This window comes from Crocuta crocuta, unplaced genomic scaffold, assembly GCF_008692635.1.
Source record: "Crocuta crocuta isolate KB4526 unplaced genomic scaffold, BGI_CrCroc_1.0 scaffold1247, whole genome shotgun sequence".
Lineage (NCBI taxonomy): Eukaryota > Metazoa > Chordata > Mammalia > Carnivora > Hyaenidae > Crocuta > Crocuta crocuta.
Window position 1 is genome coordinate 282,373 of NW_027532329.1, and position 13,356 is coordinate 295,728.

The following is a 13,356-nucleotide window of genomic DNA, read 5'->3' on the forward strand; positions in this document are numbered from 1 at the left end:
AAGAACTGACATCCCACAACATCTTGCTGTGTAGAGAGGACCCATTTTTATGTATAGCAGGAAGGGATATGAAGGAGACAAAGGTGGGTAAGCAAACGTGAAATTGTGAGAAATTACATCTGTCATTTAAAAAGAATAAATTTGGGGGCACCTGGGTGGCTCAGTCAGTTGAACGACCGACTCTTGGTTTTGACTCAGGTCATGATCCCAGGGTTGTGAGTTCAAGCCCTGCATCACTCTCTACACAGAGCCTGCTTGGGAATTCTCTCTCTCTCTCTCTCCCTCTCAAATAAATAAACAAATAAATAAAAAAATAAATAAGTTTTATGTTTTTGTTTCTAATTACAAAAGCAATATATGTTTATGGTAGAAAATTTAAGAAATAGAGAAAAGTAAAATTAAATACTCAGCTGTAATGCTACTAACCACTCTAGCCATTTGATAAATATTTACTGAATGCTGACAAGCTGAGGCACAATTTAAGACCCACAACAACTTCGAGACTTAAGTAAGGTTATCACTCTCTTTTAATCAATGAAAGAACTGAGGCTCAGAGAGGCTGAGATTTACCTGAAGACACTCAATAGGCAAGTGGTAGGTCCTAGATTTCAACCTGGCTCTGTACCTTAGTTTTCTCACAATACTTCATCTTGATCCATGGATAGTACCAGAGGTGATGCCACTTTGTCAAATAATCCCAATTTTCAGATGGGAAATCGTTTACAGCAAAAAGACACTGCACAAAGATGTTTAACAAATGTGTTTTCCCTTTCCTCAGCTGCTACTAATGTGCTTGGTCCTTTTGAGAAAGCTAAGGCTGCATTGGTGTGAGGCCCTCACTTCATCCGGTGACTAGCACTATGCCCAGCAGTGCCCACTCAGCCCTCACCAGCCCATGGCTGCCTCCTCAGAGCTCGCCTGCATCTACTCAGCCCTCAACCTGCACCATGATGAGGTGACAGTCACACAGGATAAGAACAATGCCCTCATTGAAGCAGCAGGTGTAAATGTTGAACCTTTCTGGGCAGGCTTGTTTGCAAAGTCCCTGGCCAATGTCAACATCGGGAGCCCCATCTGCAATGTAGGGGGTGGTGGACCTGTCCAGCAGCTGGCGCAGTGTGGCTGGAATGTCCCACCCCCTCCACCACTGCTGTCCCAGCTGGGCAGAAGGAGGTGGAAGCAAAAAAAGAAGAATCAGAGGAGCCTGATGATGACATGGGCTTTGGTTTTTTTGACTAAACCTCTTCTGTAACCTGCTCAGTAAAAAGCTGAACTCTTAAAAAAAAAAATGTGTCTTGTCTTTCAAGTCTTGTCACACTTCCTGAAATTTTGTAAATCCATTGCAAAAGTGATGTTTTGATTCTTTGCCCTTTCTGACAACCAGAACAGAAAGCAACTCTCCTTCCATTACTTGGCCTGAGGCTTCCTTCTGCTTCTGCCCAAGTCAGGCTGTGGTTAGCACTCACTGTTTAACCTCTTCCTCCTGCAAGTCCTTTTTTGAAGTAGAGCCTTTTTTTTTTTTTTGAGACCACTTTGACACCATAGACATTCTGTAATCCTAAATATCAAGCCAGTCACTTAAAAAGAAAATGAACAAATGTGTGTGACAACCCTACCCCAGTTTTAGGCTTCATGATCTCCCACCACATCTCTGACTCCAGCCCTGGCCATGAATCACTTATGAGACTCTGAGTTCATCTTGACATTAGGATGCGTTTCTACTGCACAGAGTACTTGATTTTTTAAAAGTTTAATGCTTTATTATTCATAGGAATGAATTGTGAATGTCAAAATAGCACTAGTATCAAAATGACCTTACCAAAATGTCATATACCCAGTACCTAAGCCTGACTACCCAGCTTTGTCCCTAGTCAGTCACTTGTTGTCAGCTTTAGACACTTCCTGTGTACCCCCCACTATTAACTGGACCTGCCTCTTCCAGAGGACTCTCCAGCGGTTCTTAATCTAGGGTTGTCATTCAGATTGAGAGCTTTGGAACCAAGCTGCCTCAGTTCAAATTCCTCCCTTACAACTCCCTGTGTGACCTTGGGAAGTTATTTAACTTCCCAGTGACTCATTTTCCTTGTTAAGTGTGGAAAATAATGATACCTATTTTATAAGGTTGTTATGAGATCAAATACTTGCAATGCTAATGCTTGTAAAGGTCTTACCACACGGGCTTATTGTAAGCATGTAGTTAATGTTACTTATTAAGACAGAGTTGTCTGTCCATCTTGTCATCCCAAGGACCAGTAGTCAAGATCTATTTCTTAAAAATAATTTAAAATTTTAGTGGTTTTCCTATTGTATTTATTGGCATTGTTGAATAATTTAAAAAAACTTGCACATACACAGTAGTTTGCCTACAATTATATATTGAATAGACTTTTGTGGGCTTGCCTGGAAACCTTAATAACCATTTACAACACAGCGTGTGTATGTATAAGTACCTATCTATTTACATGTATACACACATTTCTTTTTGCAGTGGATTTTTGGACATTTCTTATGTAATAAGAATATCCAGTTTATTTTACAAATTTATTTTTCTGTTACTGATTTTTCATTTCCAAAGTTTGGCTGGTAAAGCACTGTCAAGAAGAAGGAGGAGGAGAAAGAGGAGAAGAATAAGGAGAAGAAGAAATGGGAGAGGGAGAGAGGAAGGAGAGAAGAAGGAGAAAAGAAAAGGACATTACAGGGTTGATAACGGTTTTCACTGATAATCCATTTGACAGTGATAAACATATTAAATGTTATATTTCAAGGAGTGTTGGGAAAATGCTAAGCTTGTAACAACCCACTCTTTCATCTCTGCAGATGTGGAAGGCTTCCTTTCTCAGTAGAGTAGCCAGAAACTTGTTAGAAAGACCCAAACAAGGCCATAAGCACCCAAGCTACATCCTTTCCAAGACTCTAATGCTTTCTACTTTCATCCAAGACTCCCAAGCCTATGTGTTCAATGGGCAAAGAACAAGATGGAGGGGCAGCCTTGGTCTGAGACTACTAGCCAACCACGCAGAAGGGAGTGGCTGAGGCCTCCAGCCCAGAAATGATGTGCTCTACACAAAACCACATTCTCTTCCCACCTCTCTCCCAAATACTCTGGCTGGCATAGGGTGTTTTTGACAACAAGAATGAAGCTTTCCTATGTTGTATCTGAGTTTTGTTACCATATTTTCTAAGACAGAATTCTAAATGCATGACAAATACAGTTGTCCTAATGGCAACTAAAGGACAGGATTTTTTTTTAAGATTTTATTTTTTAAGTAATCTCTACACCCAACATGGGGCTCGAACTCACAACCCTGAAATCAAGAGTCACATGCTTTTTGGAGTGAGCCAGTCAGGTGCTCCAAGGACAGGGTATTTTAAAGACACTGAAAAATCTAGTGTATGTGGTTGCCATGGTAAAAACACATCAACTGAAAGACTGGTTCTACAAATATTTATTTGATACTTCTTAGGTGCCAGGCATGGTTCTAGGTGCTGGCTATAGAATGGTGAACAAAATATGCAACATGTTATATAATGGGAATGGGGAAGCCACTGGGCAATGTTTCGGGATTTAGAATGTGGATCATTAAGTTAGATAGTCAAAAAGGACACATCTAGGTATGTAATTATATTGAAGATCTTTAACTTCTACTTGAATCCCAAAAAATTGAAAAGGATTTTAACTTTTAACTCTGCTTGACTAATCAGTGATATAGTCTCTGTAACCCCTAGTGAGAAATCATGACTCCCTTTTCTGACTCCCCTGCACGCCCTTTGGTGGTTTGAAAGTACCAGATCATTCCATCCTATGTTGTAATTATTTATGTATATGTCTTGTCAGCCTTTGTAGACTCCTTCAAAGTAGGCTGCTTTTGCTTATCTCTCCAGGTCCCTTGCCTGACAGTGCCCTTAATTTCCTCCCTTCTTCTTCCTCATTTACCATATATTGATGTTCCTTCCATGAAGAACTCTTTGCTAGTCTCTACATGTGCCAAGCTCTTTCTAGACCATTCCTTCTGATGGAACACCCTTTCCTTTCTTTGCTTTGGAGAACTATAACTCTTTTTGGAAGAATCAGCTCAGAAGTTACTTCCTCAGTTAAGCCATCCTTGACTTTGCTGGCTCATGCCTTCTGTCCCTTGGAGGTCTCTAGGCATATCTCTGTTAGCTTACTTATCATCCTGTTTTGTTTTTCACTGCTTGTTTATGGGTCTATAAGTCATGGGGCAGAGTCCTCATTTCATTTATCTAGGTCTCTGGGGCCTTGCAACTTTGCCTGAAAGAGGCCTTCAGTGAAAGTTGCTGAATAACTTACTTACCTTCTGAATTGACAGGGAGACACCTACATTACTCTAAGGCCCTCCTTTATACCCCCTCTCCCACATTCATTTGTCCTTGCTAGAAATTTCCTCCAATGCTAGCTGGAAGGCATTGAGACTTGAATCAGAACACAAATGTTATGTAGTAGATAGAGCACTGGATAAAGAATCTAGAGATCTATATTCTAGTTCCAGCTCACTCTGCAATTAGTTCTGTGACCTTTGCCAGCTTATGTCATCTCCCTAGGTCTAGGTTTCTTCATTTATAAAGTAGAAGTTTAACTCAATCCAGAATTGTATCAAACTTTTTTTCCCTCCAGTGATAATTTCAGTCAAATGGTAGTGGCTTTCCAGAAAACTTTGAAGATTGTGAAGCTCGGGTAAAAAAAAAAAAAAAAAAAAGACACTCAGCTGGAAAGAAAATGGTGACGGTTTTGGACCATTTGGCACAGAAGTGAGAAGTGCCTATTTGCTGCGTGTGAACTGAAGAGGTCTCTGAGTTCCTTTTAGCTCAAACACTCCACATGTCATGATACATGTAAAATTATGTATAAAGTCAGTTCAATTTTGTTCAGACACTTGTCAAGTGTCTACTGCATGCTATGTACTGCATAGTGCAAGATAAAAAGAAGAATAAATAATGCATGGCCCTTGCCTGTAAGGGATTCTGGGTGATAAGTAGAGGTAGGTAATAAGTATTATCTTCATAAAGCAAATAAGAACTGAGAGTTCACCAATGAGTGGAGGAATTGGGTCTCAGACCAATATAATTCTAAGTGCTTTACACTTTCCCACTATACCTCCCTACCCTTCATTTAAAAGAGAAAAGGAAAGAAGATACTGAACTAAAAGCTTGAGTGTTTCCCATGCGTGGTACATCATAGCAGAGGCCTGAGACACTGGACAGTGTTAACAACTTGGGGGAAGAAGTAGAAAAGGGAACAGAAGAGTCCAGAAAAACATTTCACCTGGTGCATAAGGATTGGTCATGGCTACTGCACAGGAAGACTTCATTGGGCCATATTTACTACAAGCATGTTTCCTTATGTCATATATGCCTGGATTCTATGTTTTTCTGTCTCCTTAACAGTGATGGGGTTGGGGAGAGATAATGACCCTTCTAGGAGGTAACAGTGCAGGATAATTGTTCAATCAAATCAAATCCCGCTGATAACATATCAGGCCATAGCCTTATGCCCAAATCCCGCTGAGAACATAGCAGGCCATAGCCTTATGCCATGACATTGTCCACCAAATACTACCTGAGAGCATGGCCCTGTGCAGTTATGAGGTTTGGAGGAGAACTTTTATATCCATTTGGTTTGAAAATGCCACTATTTTCCAAGAACTAAATTTTTTTTTTTAATGTTTTATTTATTTCTAGGAGAGAGAGACAGCGTGAGCAGGGGAGGGACAGAGAGAGAGGGAGTCACAGACTGAAACAGGCTCCAGGCGCCGAGCTGGCAGTCAGCACAGAGCCCGACGCGGGGCTCGAACTCACAAACCGCGAGATCATGACCTAAGCGAAAGTCGGAAAGTCGGACGCTTAACCGACTAAGCCACCCAGGCGCCCCTCCAAGTACTAAATTTTTCTAAGTAGTGAGATTTTTCTAAGTGATGGCAGATGGCTGTTTTCTAGGCCATGTAGACGCATCCGGATGGAGGTGGAGAGGGGGGTGGCCACAAATCCAGGGTGTGTTCTCTGGGTTCCACATGTTCAGATTCTTAATAGTGACCAGGCTCTGAGAACTTTGTTCATGTTGCTATACTCACATAAGACAGCAGCCATGAGGAAAAGGAAGTTACTGATTTATAAGGAATTTTCACAGAGTAGGCAATGTACACCGCACTCACATCAAATGCTCCAGTAAAGTTAGCTAGTAAGGGTACTGCCTTCATGGTACTGACAGACCTGTGAAACCAGCCAATATTCAGAAAGTCACTAAGGGAAAACCCGAAGTTATAAAACAGAAGGTTCAATTAACTGAGCATGATACTTATTTTTGGTTGCAGTAACCTTAAAACAGAATGTTGGAGCTAGAAGGAACCAACATCATCTTAGCCAACCCTTTCATTTCACAAAAGGGGAAACTAAGGCCCAGAAATGGGAACTGAATTGCCCAAGCCCACATCATTTATTCATTTTTCCTTTCATCCTACAAACATGTACAGAATGCCAACCAAAAGTAGAGTTTCATTCTAAGCACAGTGGAGCCTTTCATAAGCTTAAAAGTCTAGTTTAGGAGATGAATATGAATAGAACCAGTTCTCATACAGTGTGATTAGTGCTCTAAGACAGGGGCTGGCAAAGATTTTCTGTTAAGGGCTGAACAGTAAATAATTTAAGCTGTACAGGTCATATAATCTCTGTTGTGACTACCAAACCCCATTGTTTTAGCACAAAAGCATCCATAAACAAGATGCAAATGATAAAACTGTGTTCCAGTAAAATTTTGCCATTGAATTTAAATTTAATATTAGATTCATGTCATGAGATATTACTCTTCTCTTAATTTTTTTTCAACCATTTAAAAATGTAAAAACTATTCTTAACTAATGAGGCTACAAAAATAGGCGGCAGGCTGGAGTTTGTGTATGGACAGTGGTTTGCTGACCCTGGTCTGAGATGAACAGAAGTTCCAAATGATTTTTCACCATCCCTGAAAATATGATCTAGTTGGTGATCAGATTCTTTCTCTAAGACTAAAAAGGGGGAAAAAAGAGTTTGTGTTTATCAGTGCCACTCTGAAAAGGCAGGGTCATAGAGGTGGGTGCTAGTCACAAAGAACAGTAAAAGATGGGATGAGAAGAGTTCCTCTCTCTGTTCCCAATTAAAGTCTGAATGCCTTCAAAATCTTGAGACAACTTTAATTCATTTACTTTTCATATTGCAGTGTAAAATGTAGATTCCTCTGCAGAAGAGCTGGCCCTTTCTAGGGTTTCCACATAACCATGTTTAGAGGGCATCAAATGGCTATATGAAACTCAGTCCTTGCAGGGGTCAGGTGATGGTTTTGATAGCATTAGAGTGTCCTGTGTGCAGCCTTGTGGGAAGATTGACAACCTTCCCCTAACAGATGTAAGCACACAGGCGGCATCTTCTCAATCTTGGACTGTCTTGCTCTTCAGGGCAGAGTTTGGCCTTTCAGAATTACTAGACTTTGTCGTGGCAGTTTCCCTGATGAAAAGGTATGTGAGCTTTCCCCTTATGGGAGAATTTTCTATGTCTTAGTTTCCTGGCCTGTAAAAAAAATCATAATAATAATATCACCTACATCACAGGTTTTTATGAGATCACATATGTGATAACACCCTGTAAACGGACTAACATGAACAACCACTTGCTTCCATCCCTACCATCTCTGTACTCAGTAAGGCCACTTTATCTTTCTGGGCCTCATTTTCCTGTAAACGGACTAACATGAACAACCACTTGCTTTCATCCCTACCATCTCTGTACTCAGTAAGGCCACTTTATCTTTCTGGGCCTCATTTTCCTGACCTTAAAAGCCAGAAGGGTGAATTCAATGCTTCTGAGTTTCCTTCCAATTCTATCACTCTGGTCCTGTGCCTTGTTAGGAAAGGAGTTTTTCATTATTAGGTAAGCAGTCTTACATTTATGATTGAAAGTGAAGGGCAGGAATAAAGAGTTCAGATATGGAAAAACAACAACAAAAAGGAGAAGGCTAGAAGGGAGCCTTCGCTCTATACAGGGAGTAATGCTAACTGCCCTCCTCATTTGGTAGCCAGGATTGAATGTAGAAAGCAAAAAGGCGGGGCGCCTGGGTGGCTCAGTCGGTTGGGTCCGACTTTGGCTCAGGTCATGATCTCATGGTTCACGGGTTTGAACCCTGCTGGGCTCTGTGCTGACAGCTAGCTCAGAGCCTGGAGCCTACTTGGGATTCCGTATCTCTCTCTTTGACCCTCCCCTGCTTACGCTGTCTCTCCCTCTCTCTCAGAAATAAATAAAACATTAAAAAAAAAAAAGCAAAAAGGTCATGTTCATTGGCATAGTCTAGCTTTGCTTTATACATGGAATGCTGAGTTTGACATTGAGAATCTCATCAATCTTTCTTTTCTCTCCTTATCAGAATCAATCAATATTTGGAAATGTTAATGAGATTATCTATCCAGCAATTTTTTTTAAATTTTTATTTATTTCTAGAAGAGAAAGAGAGAGAGTGAGCAGGGAGGGTCAGAGAGAGAGGGAGATACAGACTCTGAAATAGGCTCCAGGCTCTGAGCTGGCAGTCAGCACAGAGCCCGATGCGGGGCTCGAACCCACGAACTGCGAGATCATGACCTAAGTGAAAGTCAGACGCCTAACCGACTAAGCCACCCAGGCGCTCCTCTATCCAGCAATTTTTAACAAGAGGCTCACTGCCCGGATAGTTTAATGTGGAATATGCACATTGCTATGTCATGCTTTTTTTTTTTTTTTTTTTTTNCTGGGAATGATGGCTTCCACAAAGCAGACCATGTCCCATAATACCAGGGTTCTGCACAGGTTTTTCCCTTCTTTCTCTCATTTTCCACTTTCATAAAGGAGTATATAAGTCCATTGGATAGTAGATGAAAGGATGACTTTCCCTCTGAGGAAAGTGACCTTGTTTTTTAGGAGCCAGTGTGGGATGGGAGGGGGCTGGGCTGGCAAATGAGGGGCAGGTGAGGCAAGCGGGGAGATTAAAGAAACCTGTTTCTCTCCTTCCTCCATGCTCCTGGCTAGAGGTGTTTAAGGAGGGGCAATGAAGATCCAAATCCAGGATCTTCAACCTTTAGAGCTATCCTGTAGCTCTAAAGGTTGTCTTCCACAAAGGCAGATGGATTTTGGTAGGGCATTCTGCTCTAGACCTCTGTGTATTAGACATCTGTGGTGTCCATGAAATGATTCTAGGCCTCTAACAGCAGGCAAATTGCATGTCCTATGAATTCTTTTGTGACCTATATATTATAGGCCCACAGAGAGAAAATAATTTACAAAAGAATACATGGTAGATCAGAGTTTCCCACAACTATATAGGAACTTTCAGAAACAATTTCCAAGACATCTGGATATTCAACACATGTTATCAAAAACCAGGAATATCCCAACTAAATATCTTTTGTTAACCTTATATCTCTGAATGAACAACTTATGGTCCTATGGATATACCCCAAGAATCCCCTTCCCTGGGCATTTATTCAAACTATTTCCTCTACTTTAAAGATCCTTCCCTATCAAACATTCTTCTTACCACTGAGTACAGCTGGTCCCAAGCCTATGTGGTTCAAGTCCCATTTCAAGTACTGATTTCCTTATAAAAACATCTCTTTTTCATTTGGTTCTTGTTTTACAGTTATTTTTTTATGACTTTATATTTTGCCCCTTTCCCCATTAGGGTATCCATTCTTTAAGGCCTCAAAAACCTTCATATCTCCTCATTTTAAAAATGATGCCTGGTTCAGGTCCATTAACACAGTAGTCATTAAAAGAAAAAAAAAATCTGTTGATCATTTGTTTAACCAGAACACAATATCCAATATCTACACATCTACAAATGGAATGTTTGCACTATTTAGAAATCTGACCCACAATAAAATTGTTAACAAATAATTCAATTCAAAATAAACAACAAACTTCTAGAAGATTTCCTGAGTTCAACACAGTCCAACTAAGTTTTGCACCTTCTGCGTATTTATCCAAGCAGCTGAATAATAAGCCTGAGGCATGGCAAGGTCTTCAATCATCAAGAAAGATTCAATTATATTCAGAGTGCGTGGTTTCTAAAGGAGGAGCACAGACTAATATTTTGAAAAGGCTTTCAACGAGACTGATTGAACTAAAATGCTGTCTTGAATAAATATTACTTATACAGAAAATGCATGCCCCATCTCCATCCTGGTACATGAACTCTTTGCCATAATTCCTTATCTCCCCAAATCAGTAAGGAGGAAGATGTGAAATGTGAGATGGAATGTGCTACAGACTAAATGTTTGTATCTTCCTCAAATTCATTTGTTGAAATCCTAATTCCCAGTGTGATAGTATTAGGAGGTAGAGCATGATTTGGGAAATGATTAGGTAATGAAGGCAGAGCCCTCATGAATAGGATTAGTGCCCTTATAAGAAAAGGCCAAGAACCAGTTAGCCCTTTTACTGTCATTTGAAAACCAGGATGTGGGTTCTCACCACACACCAGCTCTGCCAGAGCCTTGATTTTGGACTTTTCAACCTCCAAAACTATGAGAAATGAATTTCTGTTAGCAGCCTAAATGGACTAAGAATGTTTGTACCTGCTATGACCATGATGGTTATAGACACAATCTCAATATGATCAGCAACCCTATAAGGCAGGTATTATATACAGTTGTCTTAAAGATGAGAAAATGAGGCCGAGAAGGGGTTAAGTAGCTGCTCCAATGTCACAAGAGCTAAATGTAGACCTATATCCAAACCTAGTTTCCAAGTTTATGCTTTTGCACTGCACAATGCTGCCTTCTGGTAGTATTTTCATAGCACTACAAATAGACAAGAAAAATTAGTTGAAATAAAAAAAATCTTAATGGAAATGCAGTGTGGTGTCACAAAACAAAACATTGGGCCAGGTGAGAGAACATGTAGATCCCACTCTGCCACGAACCACCTAACTGTATGACCTCAGCCAAGACACTCCATCTCAAAATCATAAAAGCAGACTGTAAATGCCTCAAAATACATCTTGAAAATCACTTATCCCTTTTCAGTCATCTCCCTTTGCAGAAGAGGAATTTGAGGCCCAGTCACAAATTTGCCTACAGTCACACAAGAGTACAATTTAGGGTTATCAAACCAATCTAGGGGTCCTTCCACATTGTATTTTGTCTCTCCTCCCTAGGTCTTGGTTTCCTCGTTTTTAAAGCAAACCTCCAAGCCTGTGTTCTCTTAGTTTGGGCTGTTATAGACCGAATGGTTGGCTTAAACAACAAGCATTTATTTCTCACAGTCTGGGATACTAGAAATCCAAGATCAAGGCCCCACCAGATCTAGTGTCTGCTGAGGGAACTGTTCCTGTTTGCAACTGACTGTTTTCTTTTTGTATCCTCACAGAGCTGAGAGAGAGAGAGAGAGAGAGAGAGAGAGATCATTTTTCTTGTTTTATCCTTCCTGTTTTTTAATTTTTTAAAATTTGAGTATAGTTGACATATAATGTTACATTAGTTTCAGGGATACAAAATAGTGATTTAAGAAGTTTACACATTATGCTATGCTCACTGCAACTGTAGCTACAATCTGTCACCATACAATGAAATTACAATACCATTGACTACATTCCCTATGCTGTACCTCCATGACTAACTCATTCCATAACTGGAAGCCTGTACCTCCCACTTCTTTTCATCCATTTTGTTCATTTCTCCCATGCTGTTCCCCTCCGATGACCATCAATTTGTTCTTAGGTTTCTTCTTGTAAGGGTACTAATCCCATTCATAAGGACTTCATGCTCAAGACTTAATTACCTCTAAATTACTGCCCCACCTCCTATTACCATCACATTGAAGGTTAAGGATTTCAACATATGAATTTTACAGGGACACAAACATTGAGTCCATAACATGTGTGGCTATTTAGACTGTGCTATACAAATGTAGAGGATTTCATTATGATTTCATAGTGCATACCTATAAAGTGAGAAGTCTCAAAGGTACCATGAAAGAAAGACCATACAACCTCTGGCCTATGGTGTGTGTGTGTGTGGGGCAAGACGTGGGGGGTGGGAGCTGAGAAAAAGAGGGAAGAGGAGGGAAAATGGGTCCTAGAGGGAAGCCTGTCCTTAGGGCTGCCTTAGATCCCAATAATATGCATGAGTGAGTTTCTGTTGTTTATAACAAAAACAAAAAACCTAACTAGAAAATAGAGAAAAATCTTTATCTAAATTAACTCTTTCCAGGGCATCAAAAGATACTCTGGTATAGTGTATATAGGCATAAACACCCAAATGCTAGCATTCAGAAAAAAGTTACATAGTTCACCAAACAAAGAGCATTTAATTCTGGACCTCTTCTTATACCTTCAATCTCACTCCTCCACCAAAATAACTATTATTAATGTAACAAGGCAAAAACAGCCAGCATGTGAGGTTTGGCTCAGTTAAGCAATGGTGCAACAGCCTTCCTTCCTCCTTACTGCATTTGGCTCATGTGTGCTTCCTGCAGGTACATTTTTTGGCCTACATCATCAGGGGAGTGTTATGCTCCCCTGATGGGCTTTCATTGAAACGCCTCTCTGTTTAGAGGGAGAATACTTGCCTGTGTCACCTTAGAAGTTAATATATTAGCAGCTAGAAGGGTATGAACAATATTTCCCAGAATATTTTCCTTGGGACATTTTCCCTGTGAGATGCTATGTGACAGAAGTTTCCAAGGTCAAATAAGTTTGGGAAATGCTGCCTTCTGTGTTGCCTCTTAAAGGGTCATTAATGCACATAAACATGTTAAAAGTCTTTTCTGCTAAAAGTCTTCTCTGTGGCTCTTCCTCTATACCAGATTTCTCAATTCAAAGTGCCTCAGGGGTTGGCTTTGGGCCTTAACTCCTCCCTACATTCTCCCTAGGTGATCTTGTCAAGTTCCATGACTCTAAATATCATCTCTATGCCAATGATTTCCCAATATATGTCAGGAACCTTTCTCCTAAGCTCCAGACTTAGAGATATGTAAGATATGTCTACTTGATAGCACCACTTATATGTGTAATAGGTATCTTGAACTTAATGTAGATAAAACAATCTCTTGATTTCCTTCACCCCTGTAAACCTTTGCTTCCCTAGTCTTTCCCTGCTTGGTCAATAATACCACATGTAGTTAACTGCTCAAGCCCCAAAACTAGAAGTCATCACTCTCTTCTCTCTGGTCCCCAATTTGCCACATTAACCCATCCAAAAGCCCTGTTGTCTCCACTGCTGAAAAACATGCTGAAGCCATCCACATCTATCTGCTCTGACAACCCTATCATTGTCTCCAAGGTGAACCACTGTAAGAGGCTCCTAACTGGTCTCCACTTGTAATCTTGGTCTTTAAATTCCATTC

General features: G+C 40.4%; 1 pseudogene; it reads left to right on the forward strand.

Moving 5' to 3' along the window:
- The first annotated feature begins 895 nt into the window (after nt 1-895).
- Nucleotides 896-1,239, forward strand: LOC144243396 (large ribosomal subunit protein P1 pseudogene; annotated as a pseudogene).
- Nucleotides 1,240-13,356: the final 12,117 nt, after the last annotated feature.